Source organism: Schistocerca gregaria, chromosome 7 (assembly GCF_023897955.1).
Source record: "Schistocerca gregaria isolate iqSchGreg1 chromosome 7, iqSchGreg1.2, whole genome shotgun sequence".
In the NCBI taxonomy this organism is placed as follows: domain Eukaryota; kingdom Metazoa; phylum Arthropoda; class Insecta; order Orthoptera; family Acrididae; genus Schistocerca; species Schistocerca gregaria.
The window spans coordinates 450,352,181-450,366,245 of NC_064926.1; the positions used below are offsets into that span (position 1 = coordinate 450,352,181).

General features: G+C 41.1%; 1 protein-coding gene across 2 annotated transcripts in view; it reads right to left on the reverse strand.

Annotated features, from left to right (window-relative positions):
• Positions 1-2,257, reverse strand: part of LOC126281243 (uncharacterized) — a 981,147-nt gene extending 978,890 nt beyond the window's left edge. For both annotated transcript variants that reach the window (XM_049980028.1, XM_049980026.1), the window contains exon 1: positions 1,949-2,257. The gene's annotated coding sequence lies outside the window, so the exon portion shown is untranslated. The remainder of the gene's footprint in view (positions 1-1,948) is intronic.
• Between the last annotated feature and the right edge of the window lie 11,808 nt (positions 2,258-14,065).

Consider the following 14,065-nt stretch of genomic DNA (forward strand, 5'->3'; position numbering starts at 1 on the left):
CCTATACCGTCTGTATCTGCAGTCAGATTCGTAATCAAGGAAACAGACGGATACATACAGTGTATTCTCTTTTATCTGTGACGAAGATTGCGTTTGTTATGTTGTTATAGGGCGCACTCTCTGACACACATTCGCTAACTTCAGAAGCATATTCCTAAAGGATGTCGAACAGGCAGTTTTAATAGACCACTTTCGTTCTATTGGGGGTCGAATTTTCAATTGTAATCCAAGACCTCACATTTACGGTTTGCAAAATCATTCCAAAGAGTTACACAGCAGGTTCGGAATAACAAGACTGCCTTCTCACTCGTTCAGTTATTCACGATCTATGGTTTCCAGATGCATTTTCACTAGTTTGTAGTATTAAGGCGTACTATATATTCACGATCTGTGGTTTCAGGTGGACTTTCATTAGTTTGTAGTATTATAGCGAAATATATCAGCAAAAAATTGTGCCGATAGAAAAAGTTGTAAGTATTGAAACTCATAGGATAAGCTGCATAAGATACTGCTAAACTACGAATCATCCACGACTGAATAGGTTTCTTGTTTGTGATCCGAGAACGTGGAAGGAAAGTAAGTAGTTGAAAACATTTACTTGTTTGGGACTTTAAATTAGAAAATGAAGCTTTAGTAAGCAATATCCCAGATCACACAATAAACGTGTTCTAGGATAATAGGTAGAGCGAAAGAAAGCTAAAGAAAACGCTTTATGCAGCAGTTAAAACGAAAGACACTATAACGTTATTGTATAATCACGTAAGCTGTTTGTTGTCATTCACCAGCAATTTACTACAAACAGCTCAATTTTTTAGATAGTCACTTACGGTCAGTAATTCAACGGAAAAGGAAAAGCAATAGAAAAACTCAGTTTCGTTACTCCGCTCACAGAAAAATCTTTCTATTTGTTTTATTCCGAAGACAACGAACTCCAGGATTTTGCAGAAATAAACACACACAAGAGTTCTGCATTTGCAATTTGATTTTTTTACAACTTGTAGAGCAACTGGAACCACTGTGACAACCTGTGCTTCCTCTTCGTAAATCAACAAATTACATACTTATTTGGCCCTAACATATGTCCCCTCTTACTTCATCGTATGTTGTTTTTTTCTTATTTATTTATTTTTTGAAGTTGCTGGTGTTATGGCTCATAGCTGCAACTTCTGTCTTCTTTCGTCCGCGAATATACATGCCCAAAATTTATGCTATATAAAATAGCAGTTAATATAGACAATAATCTTAATGCTATACTTTTTCATAATTTTTGTAAACATGTTCATAACTCAATAGTAACGTTCTTCTGCACTAATAGAAGGTTTACACTAGCGCTTATTGAGGAGAATTAGTTGCTGCTTCATCAGAAATGCTGTCCGGGGTACTGAAAGTTTATGAGCGAACGAACCCACAAAAAGTAAATACAGCATGCTGTAGTGTTTTATGCAATACATTGGCATTTACAGCCCCGTTACCCAGCCGCTGTAAGGTGAAATGTCAGACGGTGCAAACTGTGTAAAATGTCACAACCTAACTTTGATTTACGGAACACCATTACGACATTTTGTTGCGCAAAAAGCTCTACGTGGAGCATAAACATCCGACGTGTTTAGCTATGCAATGGTTGGATCTGGAACCGTGTATACCGGAGCCCGTCACTTTTCTCGACGCTAGTACTCTTTACCGTACTTGCGAGGCACTAGTGTAGCCACACACTACTCTGCGTTGTTCCTTTTCCGTTTCCCAGTGTGGTACTACTAGGGAGCAGTAGGCTGTTTTCCGTCGCCCTGAAAGCCGTTACCCGAGAAGCACGTCATGGCCACGGCACATCGAGAACACGTCAGTCACGCTACAGGTAGCTCTGCGCTCGCATCCTTCCAATTAAAGGCGAGACGACCGAGAGCTCTTTTGCTCTAAGCAATCAGACAGGTACTGCTTCAGCTGCACTCACCGATAGCCGATGCTCGCTCCCAGCTGCAGGTGTGCTTCGTAGCCTGCGCTGCCGGATTACGCTCGACGGAAGTAGAGGAAAACAAAAACAAAGGGAGAGAGAGATATGTATATATATATACAGCTTCCAGTCACTGGGCGCGAAGAAATGCGGGACAGACACTGAACAGCACTGGATCACTACACTCGGCGCCGGCTTGGGAACAACCGCCACCCAACAAGTGGTAAAAAAATTCGAACGGCGACGCGGCACGGACCGGGAGGCTGATAACGCGAACTTAACCTGCGACGTCACACCACCGCACGGCCGACGGACGGTCGCGGAATGTGGAGCCGCAGGACTCGCGGCTGCTGGCAGGGAAAGTTCAGCCCCTCCCCTCCCCCCATCCCCACCACCCACTTATCCTTGCTCCCCACCCAAGGATCAGCGGCGCGTACCCCACCACAGCAGCTGCCGATGACCTGTCCCACGCAGTTGCCGCGTATGCCGACAGATGGCAGGCCTCCAGCTACGTTACCATGGAAACATAACAGCGCCAGAATGCAGTTAATTCAGCAATATTAAATCTGTGTATAGCGCAAAGTGTGAACTGCTATGTATGAACTGGTTACGATCCAGCAACACCCCAATCGCAGTGTTCATTGAATGGAGCCTTACATGGCCACTAAAGCACTAACATCAGTGTTTCTTAATACTACCCGACCACGATGTTATTGCACTTTGCTTTCCGCGGTTGTTAGCGGGAACACGTGGTGACACCATGGAAAACAAGTTGAGTGGCGACTAAAGGAGACGCATCGCACTCTCAATGCTGTCAGCTCAGTAGTGCGCCTGTTGTCAAGTGATTCAGCGTATCATCGTGAAATATTGCAGGCAGTGCAGAGTGGTGTTATCCGTAATCACGAACACTCCTGGGAACGGAAACAGAGAAAGATGATGCGAAAATGGGCACACTCAGGTGCAAAAGGGCTTATATTCTAAGTTTCACAATTTTGCCAGAAAAAAAGAGGCTCTGTAATGATACCTCAATAAAAAGCAATCTTGTGGGCAGCAAAAGTGGTAAGAAGTCAGAAAGAACATAAAACAGATTTTCATACATTTTTGGAAAATATAAGAAACCGGAAAAATAGTTAAACTCCTAGCAAACAAAAGGCGTTCTAGAAAAACAGCTTCTCTAGAACACTTCAATAAAGCGTTTATTCGTAGAATGTTTTTGGAGTGGAATAAGCAGAAGAAGGAAATCCCAATGTTGAGAAAGCTGTTTATATATTCAAAAACTGAGGTAAATTTCCAGGGGGAAAGGGAAACATTGGAAAGTTTTGAAAGAAACAGGATTTCCTTTTCAACAATGTAAAAATAAGAGAACTGTCCTAACAGAACGTTTCGACATTGCTGCAAAGCATGCGGAATAAAACGTGTGGAATGCTGGAGAGCAATCAGAAATAATGAAAAGGGGAGAAATAAACCAATAGTATTCACAGACGAAACTTGGGTGCATACGCAATACACCATGAAAAAGTGAAGGCAGTATGAATTTATGTTCTTGGTGTAATGACTAACAGCAGCGCAGGCCGACGAGCTATTGCTGTCCATGTTGGAGCAGCAATAGGTTTCACAGTGGGAGTATACTTAGTTTATGGTTGACAGTCTAAATTCGGAGATTATCACTATGATATGAATGAGGGTGATTATCACAAACGGTAAGAAGAGAAACTGCCTATGAACATCCCAGCTGGTGGTACTGTTGTTCCCGGTATCGCAGTGTATCATAAGAGTCTACTTTACATTGCCCCTTATACATGAACGGAATTGCCGAGGCTCTCCATGTTTTGGAATAGCACCTCAACCTCGAAGTAAATGGGGGATCCAGCCTGAAACCCAGGTGCGGGAACTCATACAAATGAAATGACACAATGACAACGCAACTGTCTAGTAAGCAGTAGGCAAAGGTTCGATTCCTGACCTGGGTACAAATTTTCACTCACTGCTTCAGTGTATATACATGAAATCATATCTGTATGAGGCTAGTAAAGTCTCTGAAATAGTGTCATTTCATTTGTAAAAGCAATATTCATGCTAAGTTGTGACCTGACCTCTTACTTGTAGACAACGTAGGAGACAAAATGCATTTTTCAGTTCGTCGCTAAATATGTTTCAGCAGGGGCCGTACCTTCGACAATAATCCCAAGAAAGAATATTTAGAGGCATAATAGAAGACTGTTTTATGTACAACTTCTTTCTGATGTATGTTACTCACTACAACATTTTCTTCTCTATCTGCTCTTACTTGTTCCCCCACAAATCGTTACAGTATTCTAACCATTGTTGTTCTTAAACTATCAAGAATCGTTATTGGCACTGTTACCAGATTTAAGTTGTTCCGATACCATGTTAGCTGTGCTCTGGCACCGATGTCGTCTCTTTCAGGGTGGTATATGTACGTGTCTCGTCTTTCCTGATGATTGTAAAGGATAACATACAGCAGGAATAGGTTGTACAAGTTTTAATACAGGTAATAAATTTACTGTTCAATTAATACATCGAAGAAGTAGTGGGGGAAGTAAAAGAAAGTTTCAGTAGTTGGATTAAGATTCAGACTGAAAGGCTATCAATGTGAAGATTCGCTGATGACGTTGCTATCGTTAGTGAATATGAAGAAGAATTGCAAGGTGTTTTGTATGCATTGCAATGAACACTCTAATGAGTACAGAATATGTATTGAAAATAAATTGAAGAAAGACCAAAGGAATGAGAAGTAGCAGAAATGAGAACAGCGACAAACTTAACATTACAATTGGGGATCACGAAGCAGACGAAGTTAAGGAATTTTGCTATCTAGGCAGCAAAATAACCCATGACGGACGGAGGAAGGAGGACATCAAAAGCAGGCTCGCAATGACAGAAAAGGCATTCCTGGTCAACAGAAGTCCAGTAGTAACAAAAACATTGGAAGAAATTTCTGAGAATATGCGTTTGGAGCACAGCATTCTACGGTAGTTAGACATTGACTGTGGGAAAACCAGAACAGAAGAGACTCGAAGCATTTGATATGTGGTGCTACAGAAGAATATTGAAAATTAGGATGGTTGATAAGGAATGAACAGGTTCTTCGCAGTATCGGCGCGGAAAGGAAAATATGGAAAACGCTGACAAGAAGAAGGGACGGGATAGTAGGACATCAGTTACGTCGTCAGGGGATAACTTCAATGGTAGCAGAGAGAGAGAGAGAGCTGTAGAGGGTAAAAACTTAAGAGGAAGACAGAGATTGGAATACATCCTGCAAATAGTTGGGGACGTAGGGTGCAACTGCTATTCAGAGATGAAAAGGTTGGCACAAGAGAGGAAGACATGGCGGGACACATCAAATCAGTCAGGAGATTGATGACTTACATTGATAAATGAATTTAATAAAGCTTCAGAGAGCTAGAATATTAACGGTAAATTACTTAAACACCTACAACCTACCAGATACAATTATCAAAATATTTTCAGCATTTAAGAACGTGAGTTGGAGAAATAAATAGTACATTCCACTGCAGTTGAAGCACGGAGTGATGCTCCCTATATTCAAGAAGAAGAAACCTCTCAAACTTAGAAGAACATAGAGGAATATGCTTACTCAATACAGCCTTCAAACTTTACATCAAAATCGTTGCGAGAAGAATCAACAAAACTGCTGCATTCATCTTAAAAGAACAGTCGGTATCAGAACAGAAAGCTGTTGCACTGATAGCAGGGCTTTCTCTAAACATTTAACAGAAGTCATAAAAATTACGTACAAAATGAAGAGGCACAATTATCTGACAACCTACAAGAGAAAGTAATAGAAAGAGAGAGCATCCATCTAACGCGAAGGTGCAGTTTATCACCGGCGTTTCTTAATATCTGGATAAACAAAATATATCTGGAATAAATAGATGAACTAGCATTTTGCTTTCTCACTTTAAAAGAACAGGCTATATATAGACGACGCTATTTGCAGACGACCAGATAATGATTGATAACAATGATAATTGTCAACGAAGAGCAGAATACCAACTACAAAGAATTCCTGCTTCGTATAACTTTCAGATATCAGATAAAAAACAAAGATAATGACATTTTATGGAAAAATACAAAATTAGGTCCAAAATTGTAATTAACAGTAAAATAATAGAGCATATGCAATACATCACTTACAGATGAAACTAATTTTCAGGGTAAGATTGAGAAATTTAACTTAATGAATGATAGTATTAGAAATGCCTTGCAAAGAGATGTACGGATATATACAGTTACGGAAATTTTATAAAATACTGTCGCTTCCAGGAATGTATCGAAACGAGACATTAATAACAAAAACGGATACACTAAGAATCCAAAGTACGGAAATGAGATTTCCCAGTTATGTAGCGGGATACACTAGGCAAGAGGAAAGTGAAATACAGAAATAAGAGCCGAATTAAGTTTAATTTCAAATCCAATTAAGAACACAGAGGGAAATGGAAAGAGCACGGTAGTAGGAAGAGGGATGCCAGGCTATCAAAACACCACACAAAATACAAACTAACAGAGCAAGGAAACACAGGAAAACCAAACACCGGATGACAGGAGTTGAACTAATCTCTTTAAGTAGTCGTACGAGACAAAGTGTAATACGTGCAGAAGAAAGTGATAATGAACAGAGGACTGGTAACTGAGAACACGAAGACAAAGACCAATGCAATAATACATACAACGATTCCTTAGTCTAAGTAATTACTTTTCCACTCAACCTCGAAGCACCTGAGTTCTTTGACAGCCAGAATCAAATGCAACCACGTGCTAAGATCTACCGCGGGTATCGTCGATTCAGAGGAAACTGGCCCCGCCATAATCACCTGTGTTGGCCAGCATTGTGTACGTGACAAGAGTCGCTGTTGATTGTCGCGTGACTACAACAGCGGGTAGATGGTCCAAAGCGAAACGAAACAGTCTCAGTTCTGGACAACAACAACAACAACCGATGATCAGAACATGCAGACCCATATCCTTCCTGTGGGGGTGCAGAAGCCGCCATCATGTATAGAGAACAGAGATGATAAAATTATCTATATGTGGACTTTTCGATAAGTCTCTGAGAGATATCGATGCTGAATAGCTTTCTGAGTCAAGATCTGCTCCTGGGTACTCCGTAAAGACCAATCTCTGACACCGAAATTTCCTTTTCAACTTAACCTTTTCCAAGTATAAAGCCACCTCTCGTAATTTTTAAATAGTGTGTTTAGAATTAGTAGCCGAAATTTATTACAGAACTCAGTCAGTTTTTCTCCTATCTCAGTCCTGTTACCGAGCCTATAGTCTCCCATAGCTTTGTTTTCCATTTTTTCCTCTACTAAAGCGTTCCAAAGGCCCATGATATTCCCATTGCTAGACATAGTAAATTACCTGTTCACTGTTCTGAAAGACTTCCATTTCTTTCATTTTCTGCCTGTCATATCGGCTTGTGTGCCTGAACTAATTTTGTTGACACCCGTTTGGTGTCGGTTTTGATGAGAATAATCCTATCGTTGAAATGTTCACAGTAACTCTCTCTTTTGCTCAGTTTCACAACTAGTCATACTCCCGTTACAAGGATGTTTCAAAAAGAATGATCTGATTCTGGACGGTATAGCGAAACATGAGACGCACCAGCGAGAAATGTGAGTTGTTTGAATGGACTTGGCCTAAAAAATCGCTGTTAGATGCTCCTTCTCAGTTTGCATCAGTCAGAAGTAAGATAGTGTCCGTCCAATAGAAGGCGTTTTGTGTGCTGCAGTATGCAAAGAGTGAGTCAGTGATTTCGCTCCAGCGTGCTTTTCATCGTCGTTTTGGCATTGATCCGCCTGCACCCAAAAACATTCGTTGTTGGTATCGCAAATTTGAAGAGACAGGGTGCTTGTGCAAAGGTAAGAGTCCAGGTCGACCTCACACTTCTGATGAAGTGGTAGAAAGAATTCGGCAAACGTTTGAGCGGAGTCCACGAAAGTCTACTTTCCGTGCAAGCAAAGAACTGGCAGTGCCTCATACTACTATCTGGAGAGTATTAAGGCCTTGTTTGGTCTCTAAACCGTACAGATTACAATTAGTGCAAGCTCTTCGGGCTGGTGATAAAAGGACACGGGTTGACTTCAGCAGCGTTCTACTAGAGGACATAGAAGCCGATACATGTTTACCGTAGTTAATTTTCAGTGATGAAGAAACATTTCATCTTAGCGATAACGTAAACCGACATAACTTGCTCATATTTGGTCTCCAGAACCTTCATGACATTACTGAGCACGAAAAAGACTCCCCTAAGTGACCGTTGTTGGTGCCATTTCTCGTGAAAAAGTGTACGGTCCCTCTTTTCTTGAGGAAAACACAGTAACTGGAAAAAGTTATCTCCATATACTGCAAGAACTGGCTTTTCCCATAATTTCAGGAGGACTCCGATGACTTCGTTTTTCAACAGGATGGAGCATCATCACGCTGGCCAACAACGTACGTTAGTTTCTAATGACACTCTGTCTCAACACTGGGTAGGGCGCACGAGACCCCGAAACACGGTCCTGCATTCTTGGCCTCCAAGAGAGCCAGACACGACCCCATCCGATTTTTTCTTGTGGGTATATGTGAAGGAAAGTGTGTTCATCTTCCCTTCACCTCTTGACGTAGAAGAAATGAACACAATAACAGCCGCCATAATTTCTGTAAAGCCAGATTCATTGGGTAAACTATATGATGAATTTAGCTGTCGTCCAGATATTGTTCGTGCTGCTGCTGGTGGACTCATAGAGGTTTTTGTAACAGCACAGCTAAAATTTTAAGATTTTGTGGGTATTATTCAATCTGCCCCATGCTTGTACAATGTTTTTATCAGTCAATATGGAGTTTTGAAATCAAGTCATTCTTTTTGAAACATCGTGTACTGTTTTCTGCTGTTGTTGATGTTACACCATATTCATCTACTAGGAATCCTCATATTCTTTCCATTTCTACTCCTCAACGGTCTCTTTTTGCAATATGAGCCTTTGCATTATTCTTTTCAGATTTTGTAGCTTCCCTGTAACTAAGATTTCTGACGTTTCACAGTCAGATGATACCGTTTTGTAGATTATTCAGTATTTTTCTCTTGCTCACCTCCTTCCTCTCCACCCACCCCTCCCTTCCCGACAATTCCCCCCCCCCCCCCCCGCCTCCCTCCCCCCCTCCCCGGAGATCCGAATGGTGGGCTAATACGGAACTTTTTGACAATGAAGAGATCACATCGAAACTTTTTCAGCTAGATGCCACGTGTTCTGGGGAAACATGTTTGTGTCATTTATTGCATTGCCTTCCATTGTCTTCTGCATCCCCAATGCCGTTAATCGTCGCTGATTCTTCAAACTTTTCGGGAGAGTTCCCACTGGCAAAACGAGGGTGACTATATATATCAAAAGTCTTTCACCGTCGTTGCTGGCTATTTTTAAAGTTTGAAGATTGGCGAGGATCCCTAGACCCTTCGATCAGCTGTCAAAGACACTATCTCTGGACCACGGTGTAAATGGAAGAATCTTAACGAAATGAAAATCATCGACGAAAGAAATAGCTTACACAAACAAATGCTCTAACCTGTTCTTGGGTATTGATCTGATGTTCAATACTCAAGAACTGCTAACAGAGTGGATTAATGGAAGAGATACGGAAGATCCAAAGACGAGCAGCATATTACGTCACGGGATTGTTTAGTAACGAGAGCATTAGGGAGATGCTCAGCAAACTTCGTTGTCACACGTTACTAGGAAGGCGTTGTTATCACGGAGAAGTTCACTGATGAAATTCCGTGCGTGCTGTTTCCAAGAAGAGTCGGGCAACTTGTTACTTCCTCCCACATGCGTCTCGAGAAGAGACGGCATCGAGACAATCAGAGAAAATTAGGCATATACAAAGGTTTATCGGGAGGCCTTAGCACGCATTATTCGCGAATGACACACGTAAGGAGGCAAATTATAGCTGCACTAGTGGTCCCCGTCACTCACTGTAAGGTGCCTTGCGGATCACAGCTCTAGGTACAGAATATAAGTTTGTACAGCCAACCAGGCACAACGTCTGAGAATTACTAATCTTACGACACTAATTTATTAGCAAAGCGTTTTCAGCCACCAGTGCTCGTCATCAAGTATCAAGGCATACAAATCACATAATATTATCCACGCTGTGAAAATTATGACTAAATTATCGCTAATCTGTTGAGTTGACAGGCTCTTCATTAGATACAGAAGATACCTCTCTACATATAGAAATGGAACAGCATATGGAGCATATTGGTGCCCGTTCCGCAACTGTGCTAATAAAATCACAGCACCAGTCACACTTTTTATTTCAAAAATCATGAAGTGCTTCGGTCCTCAAGACCATTATCCATTGGTGTCTACATATTATGGAATAACAAAATACAACAGAATTAGTCTAATGGAGAAGAATGTAGGAGTAAGGATTGTCAGCAACAGACGTAATATATGGATGTTCATAACAACTCGTCCACACACTTCATGAAAGCAACTTACTGTAAAATATCAACAAAACATGTCCATTAATTTTATACATTTATGCATTACTAACGTCAATCAAGTCATTAGTTTGGCATTTATCGTAGACCTATAACAACTGATGTAATTATTTCACACAGATCTTGCTGCCCTTTGCAACAAAAAAGCCTTTTTCCAAGCAATGATAAGCAATTTACTTAAATTATACCTTAAAAATATATAAACTAAAAAAGAACCGATATGTAGCGCCATATTCCTTCCAAAAATGACCATCATATTTACATAGTTGATAACATATGTAATACTAAACTCAAGTGTATTCGAAACAGAGGCAATAAATTTAGAGACCATACTATGAAAAGGTTAAAAGTCACCTCGCTTTTCTTGTATCTTACAGTCTCAGTGCATTGTTGCGCAGATTTAATGTCAGAATTGCCTTCAAAACCGATAACATATAAAAACAAGAAATTTACAAATGCAGGGCGTTTATGAAATCTGCCGCCCTGATTGCAAAGTCTTTCATATGGACAGAAACTTTAAAACTAAGTTCAAAGAACGCACAGAACAAGGAAAGAAACATGCAGAGGACAAATTAATTTTTGCTTCTCGCTTAATCTTGAAAGAACACAGTGTCACCAATCTTGCCAATAACCCCTCTTTTTTTCATAAAATGGAGGAAGGTAACCGTTTGGACATCTTGGAGGGAATTTAAATTTGCAAACATATGCATCATAATAAGAACTGTATCCTTAATGAGCAAAGGAGACCGTAAAACATTGTTTTCCTGGATGCCTTCCAGAGTGTGTTACTGTGTCTGATGTAATTAATTTCAGCGCTGTTACGTTTTATTGCGTAGTACTTTCTGCTCTTTTATTGTAAGCAAAAGATCATATTCAGTTCCTCATAACTGCACGTCGCATTAGCATCGAGTTTGTTTGAAGACATACCTTTCGTTACTTCCTGTTCTTTGCCATGGCTTGTTTCGTAGATCAATTTTTCGTTCATCATAGAGCCTGTGAGCGTCGTCTGTGGACCTTTTTTTCGTAATAATACTTTTTATATCTCCGCGTCATTCTTTTAAATACCCTTAAGTTCTATATTTTATTTTACGTCCAAAGCATTTTTTTAACTTTTACTTCACCTTGTCTACCAGCCCTCTACAGGCCGCCCCTGTAATTTACCTCTCCTCTGGCGGGTCCCAGAAGTCTTTCGGTGTTCTCCCACGACGCCTGACTTGTAAGTTCGTGTGACATATGTTGATTTCGTAAACTGTAAACGAGTTCGTACACTATTTATGTTAATATGGTGTCATTATGCAGTTTATTGGTAAGATTTTTTCCAAGATTATTTAGTTTACTTAAATATAAACTACTGGCCATTAAAATTGCTACTCCAAGAAGAAATGCAGATGATAAACGGGTATTCATTGGACAAATATATTGTACTAGAAATGACATGTGATTACATTTTCACGCAATTTGGGTGCATAGATCCTGAGAAATCAGTGCCCAAAACAATCACCTCTGGCCGTTATAACAGACTTGACACGCTTGGGCATTGAGTCGAACAGAGGTTGGACGGCGTGTACAGGTACAGCTGCCCATGCAGCTTCAACACGATACCACAGTTTATCAATAGTAGTGACTGGCGTACTGTGACGAGCGAGTTGCTGAGCCACCATTGACCAGACGTTCTCGAATGGTGAGAGATCTGCAGAATGTGCTGGTCAGGGCAGCAGTCGAACATTTTCTGTATCCAGAAAGGCCCGTACAGGACCTGCAACATGCGGTCGTGCATTATCCTGCTGAAACGTACGGTATCGCTGGGATCGAATGAAGGGTAGACCACGGGTCGTAATAAGTCGGAAACGTAACGTCCACTGTTCAAAGTGCCGTCATTGCGAACAAGGGGTGACCGAGACGTGTAACCAATGACACCACATCCCATCACGCCGGGTGATACGCCAGTATGACGATGACGGATACACGCTTCCAATGTGCGTTCACCGCGATGTCGCCAAACACGGATGCGGCCATCATGATGCTGTAAACAGAACTGGATTCATCCGAAAAAAAATGACGTTTTGCCATTCGTGCACCCAGGTTCGTCGTTGAGTACACCATCACAGGCCCTCCTGTCTGTGATGCAGCGTCAAGGGTAACCGCAGCCATGGTCTCTGAGCTGATAGTCCATGTTGCGGCAAACGTCATCGAACTGTTCGTGCAGATGGTTTTTGTCTTGCAAACGTCCCCATCTGTTGACTCAGGGATCGAGACGTGGGTGCACGATCCGTTACAGCCATGCGGATAAGATGCCTGTCATCTCGACTGCTAGTGATACGAGGCCGTTGGGATCCAGCACGGTGTTCCGTATTACCCTCCTGAACCCACCGATTCCATATTCTGCTAACAGTCATTGGATCTCGACCAACGCGAGCAGCAGTGTCGCGATCGATAAACTGCAATCGCGATGGGCTACAATCCGACTTTTATCAAAGTCGGAAACCTGATGGTACGCATTTCTCCTCCTTACACGAGGCATCACAACAACGTTTCACCAGGCAACGCTGGTCAACTGCTGTTTGTGTATGAGAAATCGGTTGGAAACTTTCCTCATGTTAGCACGTTGTAGGTGTCACCACCGGCGCCCATCTTGTGTGAACGCTCTGAAAAGTTAATCGTTTGCATATCGCAGCATCTTCTTCCTGTCGGTTAAATTTCGCGTCTGTAGCACGTCATCTTCGCGGTGTAGCAATTTTAATGGCCTGTAGTGTATCTATTTTAATTCAAGAGGAGATCACACCACATCATTTTTAGTTTGTTGTATTTATGAAGTGTGTAAACGAGTTGTTTTGAACATTTATTTAGATGTATAAATTAATTACCGTCTTAGCAACTGTAGTGAATGTCTTACTCATACCAAACGCATTTCGCATTCTTCTAAAGCATCTTCAGTGGTCACTATAACAATATGGTTTTTTCTGTTACAATTTTGTTTGCTAGGATCGTGAACAGTCGCATGCTTTACTTACTACAATAAGCAGTGTTCTTATCGTTACTAATTCTTATCGTCGTTACTAATTCTTATCGTTAGTCGCGATTTTTTGTTGTTTACTTCATTCTTCCTGTTCTTCCACGTGTATGTGTTGGATTTTAGCACACACTACTTTCACTGCAGTAAATACATTCACCTTTCTGTGTTGTGCAGAATCCCGATCATCTTACTATTTCGTACGTTTTGTTTTGTTATTGTGGAATGTGTTGGTCTTTTGATTGTTTTGGTAAATACATCCCAGGTTGCTTTACTAGAGGGTTGTTATCATTGTTTGTTTCCGTGCGTGCGTGTGTGTGTGTGTGTGTGTGTGTGTGTGTGTGTGTGTTTGAAGAGAGTCCTAATTACTGTGTGTGTAGGTTGATGCTTTACTGTGGGGCAGTTGTGGACGATGTAGGGTGAGGAATGCGTAGTTTGCAACATTACTTTATTACTTTGTGGTGTCTAGAGGGTTTGTTCTTTCTCTACAATATGTTTTATTTTGTTTGGACAGAATAAAGCTGCTAATGTTCTTCTGGTCTTTTTTATTTCTTTTATGTTATTGATTTTTAAATTTTGA